We start from the raw sequence: 20765 nt of genomic DNA on the forward strand, positions 1-20765 counted from the left end.
CCTAAATTTCGCCAGAAATATTTTGGTCTAGTACTTCAAACACCACGCCTCGACCTTTATTAGACCCCATGAACAGTGGCGTAAATAAGGCCCCCGCAGACCCCGCAATTCAGGAGGGCAACAGGCCTTCAGGGGGCCCCTAAATTCCTATAAAATAATATGCTAGATACCGACTAAAACCCAGAAAATAGTTTCGTGGGGGGGGGGGGCTAGGTTGTCTTAGCTACGCCACTGCCCTCGAATGAAATTAACTGGGATTTAGAAATCCCAGGCGGAGGCTCATTAGCACTTACTCTCCGAGGCCTTTTTTCCGGAAAATGTTCCGTATTTTTACGAAAAAAAAATTAAAAAAAGTTTTCATTCCATGATTAGTCTAATATATTGTTTGCAAATTTAAATAAAGCGGCATTTTCGCCTAATTTTTTCGAATCTAAAAGTAAAACTAAACCTCGAGACTAGTTTAAACTGATTAACAACGTAACACTATTAATGTTTTGTAGTAATTTAAGTTTCAATTTTTTATTTTCCGATTTGCGGAAAACTTTATTTTTCTAGAAAATTAACAACACTAGAAAAAAGTTGTTAAAAAGGGATTTATTAGATCCGAAAGAGAGAGAATTGAGATTGTCCAAGTGGAAGCACTGGTATCATACTTATGGATCTTACTTTTCGAGCATGAAGAGGATTAGGACCAACGCTCAAAATCATATAATTTTTGCAACGTCCACAATAATTCATTTGACGTTAAAAAAAGCTCGAAATGTTGCAACTTTTAACAGTCTTAACTGTTAAAATTAGCTCTACTTCCTCGCGTGTTCGTAACAAAAATAAAAAGTTAACTGACAAGAATTTTTGTTTCTCCAGACCAAACATAATGGGTTTTTAAAAGGACATATTTTTTTAGCTTAGTCTAGCGTTGTTCTAAACGCGTTGTTTACTTAATAGTTGCGGCGAGGGTACGAACTACGCTATAATAACGAGTATATCGATGGTATTTTCAGTTCAGGAAAAAACCGAATACAGATTAGGCCGAGTTTAAAAGCATAGGCTTACCTTTAATTGCGATGTGTGGTTACTTTGAAAAGCCAAACAAACCTTTTATAAAGGGAATAATTTGCTGTTGCAAGCCATCATTAAAAAACCATTACAAAGAGTAGCTTACTCAATTTACGTTAGTTGTGTTGTCTTAATACATTTTGATACTAAATTTAAAGCAATTAAATGGGAATATAACCTAGCTTCCGTCAACAGTCACGGGTGGCGTGGCAGTCTAAAACGTAGTAGGAAATCTACCAACGATAGTACTAAATAAAGGGATTTCTTTAAAACAATCGCCGATTTAAAATATTTAGGAAAGCTTAGGAAAATGTCAATTCAGAGAAAACTCAGTTAACTTTAACTTTCAATTAAAATTTAAATTAATCTTCATTAAATATAATTATACTCTAAATTAATCAATTTGGCAAGAAAACCCAGCATAAAACCTTAAAAAATCAAATTAAAATAAAATTAAAATCAAATCAAAATGAAAATTAAAATCAAAATCAAATTATAATCAAAATTAATTAAATTAAAATCAAATTAAATTAAAAAATTTAATATAAAAAATAAACTATGAAAATAGCCAGGTCATGGTCACCATTTACTAATCATAATTTAAAAAATGTACATTATTTATTGAAATCAACAATAATATGTACACGAAGCCCTATGGACTTGTCATTGTCAAGGGGATAAAGTATGTCTAGGGATTTAAGGTAATATCTAGCTACGCTTCGATTGAAATATATAGTGTCAAATTTACGTTCCAAAATTATATTTAAAAATTGAGAACTATCAAAATCTCCAAAATCAAAAATCTAAATTCATCGTAAGGCAGCCTTGCCGTTAAAAATTCAAAGGTGACATTATCAACTCTCAGCTGATAAATAAGCAAAGCCATCTACTAGGTTTAAAACAATAAGAAAATCGCGCCAGACAGTCACTTTCGACAAAAAGCCTCTACGAACTCATAGGCCTCAAATATAGACGAAAAAGATACCTCTACGGTTAAGGGACTTCCCTTTCTCGTCTGGCTACGACTCCAATCGAAAATAGACGTCACTTGATACCACGGACGCGGAGAAACAACCGGAGTTAAGCCCGCCAGTGAACTATCAAGTAACGATTGAAGGGGACGCGATCCAGTCTCTCTAAGGCCAAGAACGTATTTAGGTAAATGAGAACGTAAGAAGTACTACCAAGGCCTAACTAAAGATTGCGATTCAAATTGAAACAGTAACGACATCGGTTGGAAAATCGTTTTAAAATTAATTTTTCTTGACATGATAATTGATAATCTAGTAATCTACCCAATATTTCGATAATTATCTAAATAAATTATTTGATTTAAGGTAACTTGCACCAATCACCCCTAGCTTCTGTTAAACCTGGTGACAGAGATTCGTTGATACACAATAATTCATTTATGTTCGTACTTCCTTTAATTAAAAGATAATCCTTTAATTTAGCTCTAATAAAAAAACTAAATAGTTAAACTTAATTTTTCCATCTACGTATTCACGAAAGATACCAGATGGCGTGATACAATTAGACCTTTCACTTTAAATAGAGTCACGATAATGTAATAAACTGCTCTATTTTCATCCGCTAACCAGAATGTTACAGCCTATTTACACAGGTTATAACTTATAACTCTGTGTACTTTCGTACGTACTATAGAAGGGGGACCGTTACGAACTGCTGGCCTTTATCCTCATTGGAATTATAGCTTCCCAAGCGCCACCTGGATTGTGAAAAAGAACTAATTATTATTATTATTATTATTTTTTTTTAAATGTAAGTATAATTTAATTATAACTAAAGCAAAAATTGTTGTTTTAAAATACTATTTTCGTACTTTAAAAATTATATTTTAATTATCAAAAATTATCATCAAGGTGGCGCTACTAAAGGGCCTATACTCCTAAAGCGCGAAAAATGTTTACCACGGCTAAGCCACGTGTTTACTAAACATGAGAAATCGCTAAGTCTAGGCTAAATTAAGAAATATATGATTAAAGCCTAAGCCTAATTTTCAAAGACTTGTTTATTTAATAAACAATAGGAAGATTTAACATAATAATTTATCTTTACACTGCTATTTCAATTATCTTCAAAAACTAAAATAAACATCCGCTAATTAACGACTCAATATTCCATAAAAACACAAAAAAACTATCTTCAACAATTCATCGATAGATGTCGCGTCGAACGCCATAATTCACCTGGGCCGCGGGATTGCAGTTCGTAACGGTCCCCCACATATCGCTTTTGAATTATAACCTGTGTAAACAAGCCGTGCTATAAAAAAGCCTACTTAGAGAAATCCTGCAGTTTACGAGTATCCAGCATGGCTCTTATGTAAACTGAAAAGGCTGATGTAATAAATAACGCAACCGTTCTCAGTAGCCTAAGTAAGTTCTTGATACGGCTTATAATGGGTTTCCCTTATTCTTTTTTCCCCCCATCAGAGTTTCCCGCCAAATTTTCTTTTTGGAGCCAAGCCGTCTGCAAGCTCGCGATACAGACGAAAAGGGGGGTAGACGAGACTCGTTTCCCCCCCGGGTGGCGGCGCGGTCTGCGACGTAAATACCTTGGGGGAATCAACTCTGGGAGGAAAGCCACTGACGCAGAAATGGTTCAGGGTATTATATATCTCGTTATACGAGGGCTGATATTGATACTAAGGATCTCCTTAGTTGAAATACGTGCTCGTTTTCATTCGCTTGACAAATATTCTACCTATTTATTTATTTATAATTATTTCTGTAAATTAAGAATTTTATTTTGATTGTGTATTCGATAATTTTCAAGGATGAATAGGCATAGCCAACGCCCTAAACGAAATTAAGAAGTATTGCCATTTCAAAAAAAAAGAAATGAAGAAATATTGCCATTTTAAAAAAAAGAAATGAAGAAATATTGCCATTTTTAAAAAAAAGAAAAAGAAATATTGCCATTTCAAAAAAAAAAAGAAATGAAGAAATATTGCCATTTCAAAAAAAAGAAATGAAGAAATATTGCCATTTCAAAAAAAACGAAATGAAGAAATATTGCCATTTCAAAAAAAAGAAATGAAGAAATATTGCCATTTAAAAAAAGAAATGAAGAAATATTTCCATTTAAAAAAAAGAAATGAAGAAATATTTCCATTTAAAAAAAAGAAATGAAGAAATATTTCCATTTAAAAAAAAGAAATGAAGAAATATTGCCATTTCAAAAAAAAGAAATGAAGAAATATTGCCATTTTAAAAAAAAGAAATGAAGAAATATTGCCATTTTTAAAAAAAAAGAAATGAAGAAATATTGCCATTTCAAAAAAAAGAAATGAAGAAATATTGCCATTTAAAAAAAAGAAATGAAGAAATATTGCCATTTAAAAAAAAGAAATGAAGAAATATTGCCATTTGACAACGAAATTAAAAAAGGAAAAATAACCACTTTAATTAAATGAAATAAAGAACTATTTCTATGTTAATTAAATGAAATAAAGAACTATTCTATGTTAATTAAATGAAATAAAGAACTATTCTATGTTAATTAAATGAAATAAAGAACTATTTCTATGTTAATTAAATTAAATAAAGAACTTTATATTTTAATTAAATTAAATAAAGAACTATTTATATTTTAATTAAATTAAATAAAGAACTATTTATATTTTAATTAAATTAAATAAAGAACTATTTATATTTTAATTAAATTAAATAAAGAACTATTTATATTTTAATTAAATTAAATAAAGAACTATTTATATTTTAATTAAATTAAATAAAGAACTATTTATATTTTAATTAAATTAAATAAAGAACTATTTATATTTTAATTAAATGAAGTAAAATTTTGCTCCAAAACATTATATTCGCCGTCATGTTTCCTAATTAATAATAATAAAGAATAAATAAAAAAAAGTATTTTAATTAAAGTATAAGGGAGGGTAAAAAATAACGACGTAAAAGCAGCCCAAATGGTCATTTACGAAAAAGGACATCACAGTTTCGTAGCTTCAAAACGTGTAAATACCAAACCACGACAACACGACGGTCACGACCGACGACAATTTTTCAAATAATAGCGTTATAATAACAATCAGGCACAAGGGCGACAGCAGGTAGACAAACAAGCTATTGGCTGGCTGGAAAGCCAAGAAGGGGAAATCATATTTTTGGCCTACCAGACAGCTTACGGCTACATCATTCGACCTACAAAACAGGAATTCTAAATAAAAACAGAGTCGCTTGGAAGCGCGGCTATCGCTTCCACCACCAGGGGAGAGTCTGCAGGGTTACATTTTATTTTCACGGCGTTTCGGCACGAACTAATATCACAAACAATTGGCTACAAACGAAACAAAATTGAAAGTAAAATGGAATTATTCGTGTGACGTCATCGTCAGCGTTGCCAACAGGGCTGGACCTAAGGATATTTTTTTAGTAGTCAGACTGACTAGTGAGCCTCCTATATTAATTTATTTTATTAGTCGGCCTGACTAGTGAGCCTCCTATATTAATTTATTTTAGTAGTCAGCCTGACTAGTGAGCCTCCTATATTAATTTATTTTAGTAGTCAGCCTGACTAGTGAGCCTCCTATATTAATTTATTTTAGTAGTCAGCCTGACTAGTGAGCCTCCTATATTAATTTATTTTAGTAGTCAGCCTGACTAGTGGGGGTAAAAATGGGGGTATAAAATCCAGAAGGGCTGCAAAGTGCAAACAATTTGCTTTACCCTTCAGAATTAAAATAGGAATTAATTATCACTTGAGTAATATGACTTTGGCCGATCACAATTTTAAAATAAAATGGGATTGATTAATGATGAATTTATGATACGCCATATTCGCCATTATTTATGAATATTTATATAAATTTGTCACTAGTCAAATTGACTAGCGAGTCCCCAGATTTCGATTAATTTTAGTAGTCAGATCATTTATTTTAGTAGTCATGTCCAGCTCTGGTTGCCAACCGTATTATAATTATTATGTTACTTATGTCGAAATGTACTATAAACATAAGTATGGCACAGAACGAATTCGGTTAATGATAGTCTGTCGTGGAGTGATTGCGAAATAGGAAGTTTCCGAACCGGAAACTCGACCCTTCCTACTGTTTCCGTTGGCAAAATAGTTGGTTAGTTTGATGGCGAGAAATACGAGCGTATACACCCGTTTAGGTATGAAATTCGAAAATAACTAACTTCTGAAATGGAGCCCGTGTTTATAATATTTAGTTTTATCTTCAGATTCAATAAATCATCATTATTTTCCAAGAGTAAGCGTTATTTACACTTTTGAAAGTATTTCAATTTTCAATAGGCCTTGGCTGGTCCGTCGAAGAGGCTGCCGGCGGACCGTCGCCGATTTTCGGGGCATCCTCCAATTACCAGGAGCAGTTCGCGGAGAGCTGTCAGTCCGTCGGTACGTAATGGCTTACGCTGTCGTTGGCGAAACAGACTATCATTTAAAAATTAGCATTGGGCGAATAGGAAGTGTCATACTTATGTTTCTTATCCACTTATGATTTCGATAATATTATCTTTCGATTTTTTCCGTATTATAATTTCAATCGCGTACTAATTTTTGCGATAATTTGAGTATATTTCCGATACTTGTGCGATAATTATAGAAATTTGAGAAAGTTCCTTTCGGTTAACTTAAGAACGCCGTTTCCAGTCTGTTATATTACTCCTAGTAGGCTATGAATGAAAATATTATACTCCTTGGAGTGTTTGGTTTGTACCTTTTTACACTCGCAAATACAGCTGAGTAATCAAGCGTTGTAGAAGTGGGCGGCACAATAAATATATGAGTACGGCCAACTATGATCAAGTGCTACCACGGTATAGCGAGTAATAAAAGTTGGCCGTACTTGTGTACTATAATTTTCTAGAAAACTCGATTATTTTTGGGTTTTGGTACTATAATTTCGATTTGGGTAGATTTGTTCGAATTTAATTCGTCCGAACGGTACGTGGTACAAATGCCCGAATGTCGGAAAACAGGATCGTATGTCCGAAAACGTATTTCATTGCCCGAAAAATTTATCACAACTTTTGTTGGTGATTTTGTCGTTCAATTTATGTTAACTTTATTGGCGAATTTCATTTGTTCGAATAATCGTTTGTCCGTTTTTTCGAACATTAGGAATTGTTTTTTTTTAATATTGTTAATATATGAAAATAGTAACATTAACGTGAACCTAACCTAACCTAATCTAAAATATCCACAACATTCAACGCAATTCCCACAAAAAAAGCAATAAGACAGAATTCGGACAACTGATGCTACCGATTCGGACGAATGAAACAAACAAGTGGTCCAATTCTAACAATTGAAACATTTGTTATTTCGGCGGTTCGGACGAATGAAATTCGAACATTTGTTCCACCGTTCGGACGATTGAAATTCGAACAAATGTACCTACCCCATAATTTCAGTTTTAGGAGCTGGCAACGTTGCTGTAAGGGTAAAATTTTACTAATAGGCGATACTATAAAGTAAATTTGGTCTTAACCAACTTGTTAAAATGGGAAAACAAAATCACGTGACTACCTTTTCACAGCCAACTTCGATTCGGTGACTCGTGTTCATAGTTGGCAGTTCGACGTTAAAGAAGAAATAGATTAATTCCAGATACTGCAGACAGCTAATTAACTTACACTTTTCTATTACAAAAATGTTTTAAATAATAAAAATAAATAGATAATTTAGACGAATCGATCAAAATTTAAACCACCATTAGCAAAATAAAATGAATAATAGTTCGTATTTCTTAGGATAGATGGCGCTGCAGTTCTCCACAAAGTCACGTGACTACCATCTTTTCAGGCCCCTTGGACTTTATAGTTTCGCCTATTTCAAATGGGATTATTCGTGTGACGCCATCATGCAAGGCTGCCATGAATAGACGCATAGCACCTATTCGTTTCGGATAAAAAATATTAAAATGCCAATAAATGGGAGGAGCGTTCGTGTAAAGGAAGAGTTTTTCTGAAACAAGGGAGTTTTATCGACAGCGTCGGCAGACAAAACAAATCGATCTGACAGTTGGGAATCCCAATTTCTAGCGACATTTATTTTGCGGGTTAAGGTATCAAAATGGCTCGTCTAAGTCTTAAGCCCGGTTCACACTTACCCCTAGAATCGCTTCGTTTTAGATAACTAGTTTTCTAGTGTTGTTAATTTTCCGGAAAAATAAAATGCGGAAAAATTTTCAGAAACTTTTCCGCAAATCGGAAAAAAAAACATTTTTAACAAATTACTTAGTAAGGGTTTTTAATTCTTTTAACTTTTTATCGATATAAAACGTCTAATATCAGTAAATTAACTACAAAGCATTAATAATGTTACATTTTTAATCAGTTTAAACTAGTCTAGAGGTTTAGTTTTGCTTTTAGATTCGAAAAAATGAGGCGAAAATGCCGCTTTATTTAAAGCAAACAATACTGTATATTAGACTAATCATGGAAAGAAAACTTATTTTTATTTTTTCCGGGAAAAATACGGAAAAGTTTCCGGAAAAAGGCCATTTTTTTGCGGAAAATTTTCCGACTTACAACACTAATTTTTACTCAAAAAATTTAAGAAATTTCAGTGTATAAATGTCAAATTTTGACTAATAATTTTGTTATACTTAAAATAAATATGAACTAAATCCTAACTAGTTGATCTATTATAAATACTGAAGTTGATAGTCCTTTTAAGATAGATTCACGAATTTTTTATTACAGAGAAACAAACATTTGAAGCGAAGCCATTAGAGGTTTTATTTTAATGCTATTTAATTATACTAGATGGCACTATTTCAAACGTTTTGAAAGGAAGGTAATAAAGATTAATTTATTACAAAAATAACTTCTAAGCGACATTTTAAGTAAAAACTGAAACGAAATATTAACTCCTCAATTTTATTACTTTAAATTATTCTAGATGGCGCTAATTCAAAGGTCCTGGAAAAAAATATATAATTTATTTCAAAAAGAATTTTATGTAAAAATTAAAAATTAAAGACCATAAAAAACGCGTTAAATAATTATTATTTTCGGGCGAATTTTTAAATAATTTAAAATTTCTACGTTTCAAACTGTTGGCGCCATCTGGTGAGTCTCCGATTATTTAATTAAAGATTTGTAACGGCAGTACCCCTGTAATAGAATATTATTTTAAAATTAATGAATTAGAAAATTTATTAGTAATTATTTATCTAATTTTCCCCCTTTTTCCCACAGGGTGACCACATAATATTTCAATATCCTTTAAAGTAATTATAGGAAATTCATCAGTTAATATAAGAAAATCGAGGGGGGGGAGGAAAAAATAGGAGAAAATTAAATATACAATAAAAGAAAATGGACGTCAAAATTGTTAAAAGGGGGTTTAACCTTCAAATTAAAGTTGATAACCGAAAAAAAAATTAATTAAAAGTAATCTTTATTACATTATTGATTAAAAATATAACTTTTCCGAAAAAAGAAAATATCTAAGGGTAAAATATCAAAATTAAATAATATATTCTATACATAGAATATATTATTTATTTTTGAAAATATCAACTATTTTCATTTCTTCAGACCTTTGAGTTAAAATATAGGATATTATAGGAAATTCAATGAAATTATAGGATAAAAAGGCAAGAAGTCAAATTATAAGAAAAAAAAATAGGAAATATAGAGTAGTGTCAGTGCTACATCACGCAACGTCACCCATGCTTTTTCCTATAGAGAAAAAAACGCGCCTAAAATGGCGGCCATGGCCAAAGCTACGAGTTGATAATACTCTATAGGAACTGTGGTCACCCTATTCACAATAATTCCTTATTGGCAACACTCGCCATTTCAAAACAACGAAAACAATTTTCTTGTATTGGAAAATTTGCGTGTTCCGTTGGAAGTACACTGATATTTCAAATGGTCGTCAATACGAAAATCGTTATAAGTTGTAACAAGAACGTGTTTATTTCTAGTTAGGGAGAACAAGGCCCCCACTCAAATCTTAAATTGTTTGTAGGAAAAAAAGGATAATATTTCTAAAAATATAAGACTATATTTTCTATTTACTTTATGCATTTAAAAACAATCTATATTAGGTGAAATAAATCTTTGATTTTCACTAAATATAGAAACTTTTTAACCATTTTATCACAAAAATATACTAGTAGCTAACCATGTTAACAATAACAAAAGTATAGACTAGAATGACTTTGTATAGGTATTTATCCTATAGCATTTTAACTGAGTTGCGGGATTTGAAATGGGAAAATAATTCAAAATATTAAAAATATAGGACTTTATAGTCCTTTTTGGAGATTTTGCTAAAAATACAGGATGTTATAGTACATTTTAGAAAAAAAAGGATATTTATTATAATGGTAATTGTTGGAAAGCTCAACATTTCTTAAACATAATTATATATTATCAACGTTATCGAATTTCAACTTATTCTACAGTCTTCTGCGATAATTATACTTAAAGAGAATAATATTAAAATCTAATTTTTTAAAGTATTGATAATTATCGAAATTAAGTTTTTTCACGGTGCAACTGACTGTTGAAACTTGTTTAGTTACGTCTAACAGGCTATACAAATTTTTCTTTCGTCGCGAGTCTTACCTTATCGAAGAAATGTTTTTGTTTAAAGTAATTTTGACGAAATGCAATTTGACAACGAGGCAAGCAGGAAGCAGCGTTAGCAATGGAATGTGGTGTTTTTTATCGTCGTGAGTCTTATTTTACCAAATACAGAACAACCAACGCTATTATATCAGAAGTATTACTAATAAATAGCCGAAGTAGTAGAAGCTTTGCAAGTTATCGCCATTTTCGGCAGGTTTATATTTATACAGGGTGTTTCAAAATATTATGCAAAAATGTTAAGGAGTTGTAGAGGGTGAGTTGAGAAGTATGCCTGTTTTTTCCCCATTTTCCTACGATGAGTTAAAAGAGTGCCAGAGAGCTTCAAAGTGAGGCCTACTATCCCCTGGAAGTAGGCTGCAACGAGCGCAAAACCAAGCAGCGGGGAAACGCGAACATTAAGGTTTCGGTTCGTGCGATAGGTAAAAAAGGACTTGGTAAACCAATCGAGGTAACCAGCGTAAAAAAGTAAACTTAAACAGTATTTTAAGTCCCTGCTGCTTGGTTCTGCGCTTGTTGCATCCTACGTCACGAAATACGTAGAAGTTTATGCTTAAAAACAGGGTTCCTCGTCGAATTCACTCTTATGTCCAGGGCTTTTCGTGGTAAACCGTCATCGATACGTCACCCGAGACGCAGAACTAATATTACTTTTCTACGCGTTAACTTATTTTTATTCTAGACTCACTTTCAATATCTAAGCAAAAATATTTATTTCCACTTCGAAATAATGACCTTGTTGAGACAATTTTCCCTAAACCAAATCAAATCAGTTCGGCAAGGGCGTATCCAGGATTTTATTTCAGGGAGGTTTTGAGGGAAAATTTCAAGGGGGGGGGGTGCTGACGGAAGTTTCACTGATTTTTATTAGGCACCCTCCTCCCCGGTCATCAGCATTTCGCCCCCCTTAAATACGCCCTTGCAGTTCGGTATATCATTGGTTCCCTAAAATTAATATTTTCCGACGCGTTTAAAACCCACGCCGGTCACGTCAGTAATTCTCCTCAGATATAAATAAAAACATTCTTGGACTAAACCAATAGAGAGGTTAAGCAGAACGCTCTAGAAGTTTGAACAGCAACGTCGAGAGATTTAGTTTTAGTATTGGTTTTTACACACAATCCTAAGGATTTGTGTGTATTAGTATCACGTACAGTGTAGCCGTTGCCGCCGATGCCGATGTGTCACGCATATCTCTTCAACGGTTAGGGCTCAAAGAGTCAATGATATCTCGTTCGAATGTACATACATCTCCATTGATAGCCTTTCATAAAGTTTTCAAATCGGCGCCCTAGAAGTTGGGCATTTGCCCAAGTTACTATTTTCGGTGGTTTCGCTTTATGTGGTAGATATTTTATTTAAAATTAAGTCCGATAACGTTAAAAAAAATATTATTGGATAGGTTAGGATTCAGCGGACCTACAACTTCGGTTATATCGGTAAATATTAAATTTAAGTATAGTTTTCAGGGTAATTTACGGGACCCAAATTTTCGTGGTTTTATATTTTCGCCTAAAAATCTACATACAGTTCCTTAATTTAAGTCCGATTTTCATGAAAGTTATATTTTTGAATAGCTGTGGTTTACATATAACCTAGAGTTGCAAATAGGTTCCTTAATTTTAATTCTAAGTATGGTTTTTTGGACAGCGTATACGGACTCCCGCAATTTCCAACATTGTAAATCAGCGTGTTTATAGAGGTCTACGCGGCCGTTTCCCTCTAGCGTTTTTCAAGGCCGTTCAGAGTGCGCCGCGCTTTCAACGTATGACCAGAAGTAATAATTGAGTATGACACTGATCGACCTAGTCTTCGGCGTATGACCAGAAGTAATAAGTGTGACACTCAACGGCTGACTAGTAGTAACAAATAAGTGTGATCAGAAGTAAAAAATAAGAGTGACACTGATCGTAGGAATCTTCGATGCCTTCAAAGTATGACTAGAAGTAACAAATAAGTGTAAATACAATTATGCGTGACCGTGGATATTGTTTGTGATACCGCCATACCGGCGTTGCAGGTTGCTGTGAATAGCTCAAACAAACTTAACACATTAGAAGGATTGTGTGTATTCTGACCGTCGTACGTCTTGTTATTTTCGTCATGTACCCGGGTTTGGCAAATATTTATAAAATGCATTAAAATTCCATTGCAATTGTAAATGTTTTCTTTAGCAATCAAAGTGACAGCACGCTTAACTGATTTTAAAGAATTTAATTTCACGAACGTCTAGATACTCCCGACGTTGTCGTTCAAACGTCTAAAGCGTCCAGATTAACCTCTCTAATATAATATCATTTAATTTGTACTTAATTTGTAGATATTATGATATTATTCGGTTTGAGTCTATTTGATCGATTCCCAAATGATCGAACGGGTCCCATTTGATCGAATGGCATTTGATCGAAAGCTACTGTAGGGCAAAACTACTAGTTTTTGGGAGTAAATCGAAAAGGCAACGGTGCATACGCGCCTAAGGCGCGTGTACATCAACCTAACCTAACCTAACCTAACCTGACCCTATTTATATATATCAAAAACAACGGGCCGTTATCGTCGATGTCATAAAAAATTCCATCATATAGTGTATAAAGTAAAAATCTCTTCATCTTTGTGGCTTAATACAGTTAAAGCAATGAATTATTCCATCATTATTCCTTCTGCACTTAAGCAATGAATCATTCCATCATTATTCCTTCTGCACTTCATATTGACATTCGGTAAAATAAAAACATACCAACTGGTACTATAAATACTTTTGAATTCGATCAAATAGTATTCGATCATTTGAAGGTTCGATCTTATGAAACAAATGACAAATGGGATTCGATCAAATGGAATTTCGATCAATTGCAAACGTATAATGATCGACTGTCGATCATATATTTTTCGATCAAATGGACCAACACCTATTATTCTAAAGCGAAATTTAAGGAGGTAAATTTTAAAAGTAATTGTAATATAATAGTTTCGTGTTAGTGATATTTTGCCAGCTCAACGTACGCTTTTAAAGCGATTTATGTGGGAAGAGAATAAAACGTAATAATATTTCAGTTCATCCTACGCACGCGCCAATAAATAAACAAAGGTGGTAGCGCGGCGACGTACAACACGATTTCAATAGCTTACGACAACGCGTCGAATCTAGTGGAAAATTTTTAATTTATTTTTAGAAACGTTCTACGGGTTTTTAATCAACGCGCGCGCAAAAAAAAGCTTTGAAAGAATTAAAGCGAAACGTCAAAAGGTGGCGCCATTCTCGTAAGCGCAACAGACGGTTGAAAAATGACACGAAACTTAAAAGCAAACAACGATACAAACAATGGGACTGCATATAAATAATTCGCAATTTATAATAACGGAAAAACAGATAAAGTAAACGTTTTCCGTTTTAAACGACTGAGTTAGACGTGGGTGGTTCGCGGTATATGTCGCTTTTCAGATTAGTTATTTGTCGAACAGAAAACACTACTATTATCATACGTAAATGAACTTAATTTATTATTGAAATGCGACTGTTATTGAAAGAAAAATACAAAAGTTTTGACCGGGATGCCAGTTTTTTAGATTCAAATTACCTGGCTTTCCCAGGTTTTCCATGAGCATTCCCAGAGATGTTCCCTGATATCTTTTAACCTACAATTTAGTAAAATTTTACCCATATTTTAACAAACATTTCCCATTTGCAACCAAAATTAAATTCCCCAACTTTTCCCAAGCCATTTGTACAAGTAATTATAATCCCCAGACTTTTCCCAAACCATTTGCACTAGGAATTATAATTTCCCGACGTTTCCATAATATTTGTACTAGTAATTACAATTTCCCGACGTTTCCATAATATTTGTACTAGTAATTACAATTTCCCGACGTTTCCATAATATTTGTACTAGTAATTACAATTCCCCGACGTTTCCATAATATTTGTACTAGTAATTACAATTCCCCGACGTTTCCATAATATTTGTACTAGTAATTACAATTCCCCGACGTTTCCATAATATTTGTACTAGTAATTACAATTCCCCGACGTTTCCATAATATTTGTACTAGTAATTACAATTCCCCGACGTTTCCATAATATTTGTACTAGTAATTACAATTCCCCGACGTTTCCATAATATTTGTACTAGTAATTACAATTCCCCGACGTTTCCATAATATTTGTACTAGTAATTACAATTCCCCGACGTTTCCATAATATTTGTACTAGTAATTACAATTCCCCGACGTTTCCATAATATTTGTACTAGTAATTACAATTCCCCGACGTTTCCATAATATTTGTACTAGTAATTACAATTCCCCGACGTTTCCATAATATTTGTACTAGTAATTACAATTCCCCGACGTTTCCATAATATTTGTACTAGTAATTACAATTCCCCGACGTTTCCATAATATTTGTACTAGTAATTACAATTCCCCGACGTTTCCATAATATTTGTACTAGTAATTACAATTCCCCGACGTTTCCATAATATTTGTACTAGTAATTACAATTCCCCACCTTTTCCAGGACATTTGTACTAGTAATTACAATTCCCCACCTTTTCCAGGACATTTGTACTAGCAACTATAATTCCAATTTCCCGACTTTTTCATGACATTTGTACTAGCAACTATAATTCCAATTTCCCGACTTTTTCATGACATTTGTACTAGCAACTATAATTCCAATTTCCCGACTTATAATAAATAAATCAACGTTTTAATCCGAAACGAGGTAGTCAAAAATTATATTATATAGTTTGGCATGTCATCTTTCCCCTGCTGATAATAACTGCTCGCTCCCACCACAATGATGATACACTTACTAAAAACTAAAACCAAAATAAACCATAAAACACACATAATAAAATATTGTGCAGACCGCATCAGCCTAGACACGAATAATTTAAAAACCAAGGGTTATAATTAAATATCAAAAGATTCTGGCGGCGATTTTCGCCAAGAACATTTTTCTAGCGTAAGTTTCGTAATAAAAGACGTAACCATCACAAGCGTAGATCAATTTCGTAGAAATTCAAATTATATAGAACCCCACAGCCTGGCTGTTAATAAATAAAAAACTAAAAAACTAAAATTGTAATTTCCTTTCTACCACATCAGATTCAGCCTTATTTAATCTACTAAACAACACGACCAGGAAGTCAGCTAGACATTTTTATTATTATTCCTCCAGCAGCGTCAGCGTCGAAAAAACAACAAAAACAGCAGTCGAGCTGCTTTTAATACGATACCGGTATTTAAATTACTGGCGCTCGGTTTATTCTCTAAAAAAAATCGTCCTTTTAAAACGTTAAATCTTACCGTAGGGAATCTACAATCGTGCCAAAAAAACCGTTATAAGACTTACCTCAGAATACTTGAAAATCTCGAAGCAGATCTCGTTAGTTTCACTACGAATTTGGCAAAGGCCTATCGATTATTTAAAAACTGTTATCTATTTTTCCTGCTAAAACGACTTCTGGTAATTATGTTGGGGGATATAACGCGTTGTCACTTGTCAGTAACGACCGAGAAATGTATAATTCTGAAAAGCGCGTATTCGGCTTATTTTGAATAAAATTCCGCGCGACGCGTTGCCAGAACGTTGACTGCTCGTTTAATTCGAAAACCCGTTCGAAGACGCGTTTTAAGGCAGGCGAAGATGAACGAGTGACGTCACCGACAGAAGCGGCGAAAAGAACGGCCGTGATTGGCGGAGGGTTGGTTGCCCCTGGAGACCGGGCTAGTCTTCCGACTCTCGCTCAACTTCCGCGTTTCGCTGAAGATGCGAATCACTGGATAAATAAGAGGGAGAAAAGATGAAAGTAGGGGATTTTTATTGGCTCGATGGCCGAGGCTCGTCTCGCTAAACCTAAAATGCCAGAACTATAAAAAATGCATTTACAGTGACCGACGTGACGTGTCCTTGAGGACGGGCGTTCGTTATTTATCGCCGGCAAAGAATGAATTAATAAAACTAACGATGCAACTCGGAATAGGACGAGATTCAAACACCCTTGATCAAATTTGAGATTTCAAAGTGGCTATTAAAGGACCTATAAATCTAGTAGCTTGTCCTCCGTTCTCGAAGTATAGTGTTTCGTCTATTTGTTGAAGTAATGACTACCGTATTACGATGATGGTAATAAATTAAAGAAGAGTGTTTATATTTGCCAATTTTAGGTTAAGATTCAATAATTTCAATACGAAAGTGATCTAATTTTCTGTAGGCCTTGGCCTCAATTAAAATTTAAAGGTCGAAAGTTGTACACAGCGCCAAGTTCGTTTGCGGAGGATGCGTGAACTTCATAATAAAGTCAATAATGTTTTTAAAAAGTGACTTTATATTTGTGAAGCAAACTTTGTCTTATTAACACGATAATCACGCCATCTACCGCCATTTCCTTGTACTATAGAGTCTATAACTTCACTAGGCGAAAAAAAGTACAATTTTTGCTATTTTTTAAAATTTGCTTTGTATTATATTTAACTGATAAACTTGTTCTGTAAATAGGGTTAAATTCAATTGTGCATTGTTTTAGTACGTCTAACTCGCTGTTGTAACTACTTAATTTATATTATTCTGAATAAATTAAACTCTGTTGTTTCGTCTCAATTATTTAAATTAAAATTTTATACCAGGGTAATTACCATTTTCGTAATTTACCTGAGAAAATTGTAAATTACTGTTACCAGGGTAATTTACCGCGTAAATTACCAGGGTAAATTACCGATTCGTATCTCTAGTAACGGAGTGACGTCATCACAAGAAGAAAATCTCCCCCTAGCGAGGCGCTGTCAAAGGCTACGTGTGACGCGTTATCAAGCGGACCCAAAACGGCCGGTAATGCAGTCTGGTGAATAGCTCTCAGTAAAAATAGGAAGTGTCACTCTTATGTAACAATATTATTAACTTATGGTAATATCGGTATAAAATATTTATTTCGGGAAAAAACGTTAAAAGTACGAACAAAACTAAAAGTTCGGGAAATATTATACAGGACTACAGGTTAAGCCAGCCTTAGAAAACTTGTAGTGCGAAAATGTAGCCGAGTGTAGATTGTATAGAATAAAACTACGTATTCATTCCTACAGGTTTCTTCTGCCCGATTTCTAGCGCTCGCTTAACCTTGTAATTATAAGACATTATAGGATTTTGTAAATATAAATGTAGTATAATGAAATGTAATGCAATGTAATATAATGAAATGTAATGAAGTATAATGCAATGCAATGTAATGTAGTGTAATGTAATGTATTATAATGTAATGTAGTGTAATGTAATGTATTATAATGTAATGCAATACTATTTAATGTAATGTAATATAATGCAATGTAATTTAATATAATGTAATGTAATATAGTGTAATGTAATGTAATGTAGTGTAATGTAATGTAATGTAGTGTTATGTAATGTATTATAAATATTATACATAATATATGACGTAACGCAAAAATCGGCACTCCCTCATAACGAAGAGTAATATTTGTAAATAAAATAAATCTACTGCGCGTTAAAATAATTATAATATTTATAACAGTGTTGTAAGTCCACGGAAAATTTTCCGGAAAATGACCGAAGCCTTTTTTCTGAAACATTTTCTGTATTTTTCCGAAAAAATAAAAAGTTTTCATTCCATGATTAGTCTAATATATTGTTTGCAAATTTAAATAAAGCGGCATTTTCGCCTCATTTTGTCGAATCTGAAAGTAAAACTAAACCTATAGACTAGTTTAAACTGATTAACAATGTAACACTATTCATGTTTGGTAGTATGTTTACTGATATTAAACATTTTATATCGATAAAAAGATAAACACATTTAAAACCCTTAAAAAGTAATTTATGTTTCTTTACAACTAAGTACAACACAAAATCTTCCCATTGTATATAACACAGTATGCAAAGGCTTAAGATTTGGAATTTAATTCTAAGACACTATCGTCTAAAACCAATTTGACTGATAATATAGATGTTGTTAAACATCAACCATGCATTTTACTAACTAATTTAATATCTACCTTCAATTAAAAGCGAAAAAATTTAACTATTTATGAAATTCTATTATGTGACAAAACACGTACAGCAAGGTGCAACGGAAAAGCGCTAAAGTTTCTGGCTGCCAGATAATTTTTTAAAGTCGAAACTCGCGACTACCGCCATCTAGTGAGCCAAGTGTTCATTATGTTAAATTGTGACTATGTCGTTTACCCCTATAAAGTAAACTTTCCCCGTGAACATAAGTAAATCCACCTATTCCAGAAAATTTTCCGCATTTTATTTTTCCGGAAAATTAACAACACTAATTTATAATAAATGTAGTAGAAGTTAACGCTAAACTAACGCCCTTAAAAAATTGAAAAGCAATCGATTGAGACGCAAAAGGTTACATCAGCGTACAAATGCGTTATTTTTTGACGTTTGAAAAATTGCCTACGATGAAATCTATTATTTCTTCGAATACGTGAAGAAAATAATAAAAAGAAAACTGAATAAAGTTCTGTTCTAAACAAACAGGCAATGACTACGAAGCCAGACAAATTTTGTTGTTTTAGAGTCGAGACGCTATGCAAATTTTCCGGGTTAAAAATCTCTCAAGATATGATATAGGGCGGGACATTTTAGTTTAGATACCAAAGACACTAAAGTCGCCTATTTATTATAAGTGGCTTTTGCGTGACGGCAACATCTCTACCTTGCCTTTGAACCGTAGTCGCCATCTAGAGCCCAGACCTTTATATTATTTTTACACCAATATAAAAAAGATTTTATCTCTAATCCGAATTACTGGCGTTATCATTGAATAATTAGTCAAATAATAAATGATATTCAAATGATATGCATCAGATAAGGGAGTGTACATGGAGATTTTCATATTAGAGAGAACGCATGTAGGTTCTTGAGAACGTTGAAGCTAGTGTTGTTAATTTTCCGGAAAAATAAAAAATTAAAACATAAATTACTTTTTAAGGGTTTTTAATATTTTAAACTTTTTATCGATATAAAATATCTAATAACAGTAAACATACTACAAAACATTAATAGTGTTAAATTGTTAATAAGTTTGATTCTAGTTTAGAGGTTTAGTTTTACTTTTAGATTCGAAAAAATGAGGCAAAAATTCAGCTTTAAAATATTTAAATTTGCAAATAATATTAGACTAATTATGGAATGAAAATTTTTTATCATTATTTTTGGAAAAATACTGAAAATTTTCCAGAAAAAGGCCTCGGTCATTTTTAGCGGAAAATTTTCCGAAGTTCACTACTTTATACTTTACTTTTAAAAGTAACTAATGAGTTTACTCTTTCAAGTTATTTTTGAAATAAAAAACGTGTTACATTGCAACGTGGGAATTACAACGTTTAAAAATGACCAGAACGTTTAAGGAACTAAATATTAATCACAAAATTTATCACAGAACTATTTGAAAATTACCCTCTTGAAATAAAGTAATTTTTCTAATAATTTAGTCTGTTTCATCAATGACCATAAATATCATAACGTTACTAAGAATAAAAATTTAAACGGAGGAAACACATGGATATTAAAAATCAGCAGTTTAATTAAAACTATCGTGAGCTTCCGACCCGCGGGGGGCGGGTCTTTGTCAAAGTAAATGAAACAATGCAACGTTACCGATATATGTAACGTTTCGAAACAGAACCAAATAAACACATACAAGTTAAAATATTAAAACAACTACAACAAATTAATTTCTAAAGGTCGGATACAATAGTTTTTTTGTCAAACACCCCCCACAGTTCGCTGTTATACTCCCCTCATCTAGATTAAGTCTACCAAAAATCGTTTATGTACACCTTTAATAAATTTTCTTTTAAAATAATTCGATTCCCTGTATAAAAGTTTTGGTTCATTAAAATAGGCCGATAAAAATATTTCGCCTAAGTTGTTCTCTTTCCCTCACTACTAGAGGATTTCGGAAAGGGGGTAGGAAGGGGAAGTAAGTTTGTGACGTATGTTCAACAGCAGCGCCATCTATGTACAGATATCAAAACTATAAAAAACGTTAAAAACCAATTTCGTTTGCTGCAGTATTTTTGTGGGAAACATAAGCCTAGCCAAGAATCCTGGCCTTACGC

General features: G+C 32.9%; 1 long non-coding RNA gene across 1 annotated transcript in view; it reads right to left on the reverse strand.

Moving 5' to 3' along the window:
• Window positions 1-16271, reverse strand: part of LOC149951722 (uncharacterized) — a 28378-nt gene extending 12107 nt beyond the window's left edge. Inside the window, exon 1 of the long non-coding RNA XR_016479869.1 lies at window positions 16030-16271. This is a non-coding gene — a long non-coding RNA (uncharacterized LOC149951722). The remainder of the gene's footprint in view (window positions 1-16029) is intronic.
• Window positions 16272-20765: the final 4494 nt, after the last annotated feature.

The sequence above is a fragment of the Leiobunum rupestre genome, chromosome 3 (genome assembly GCF_980474605.1).
Source record: "Leiobunum rupestre chromosome 3, qqLeiRupe1.1.hap1, whole genome shotgun sequence".
Classification (NCBI taxonomy): Eukaryota; Metazoa; Arthropoda; class Arachnida; order Opiliones; family Sclerosomatidae; genus Leiobunum; species Leiobunum rupestre.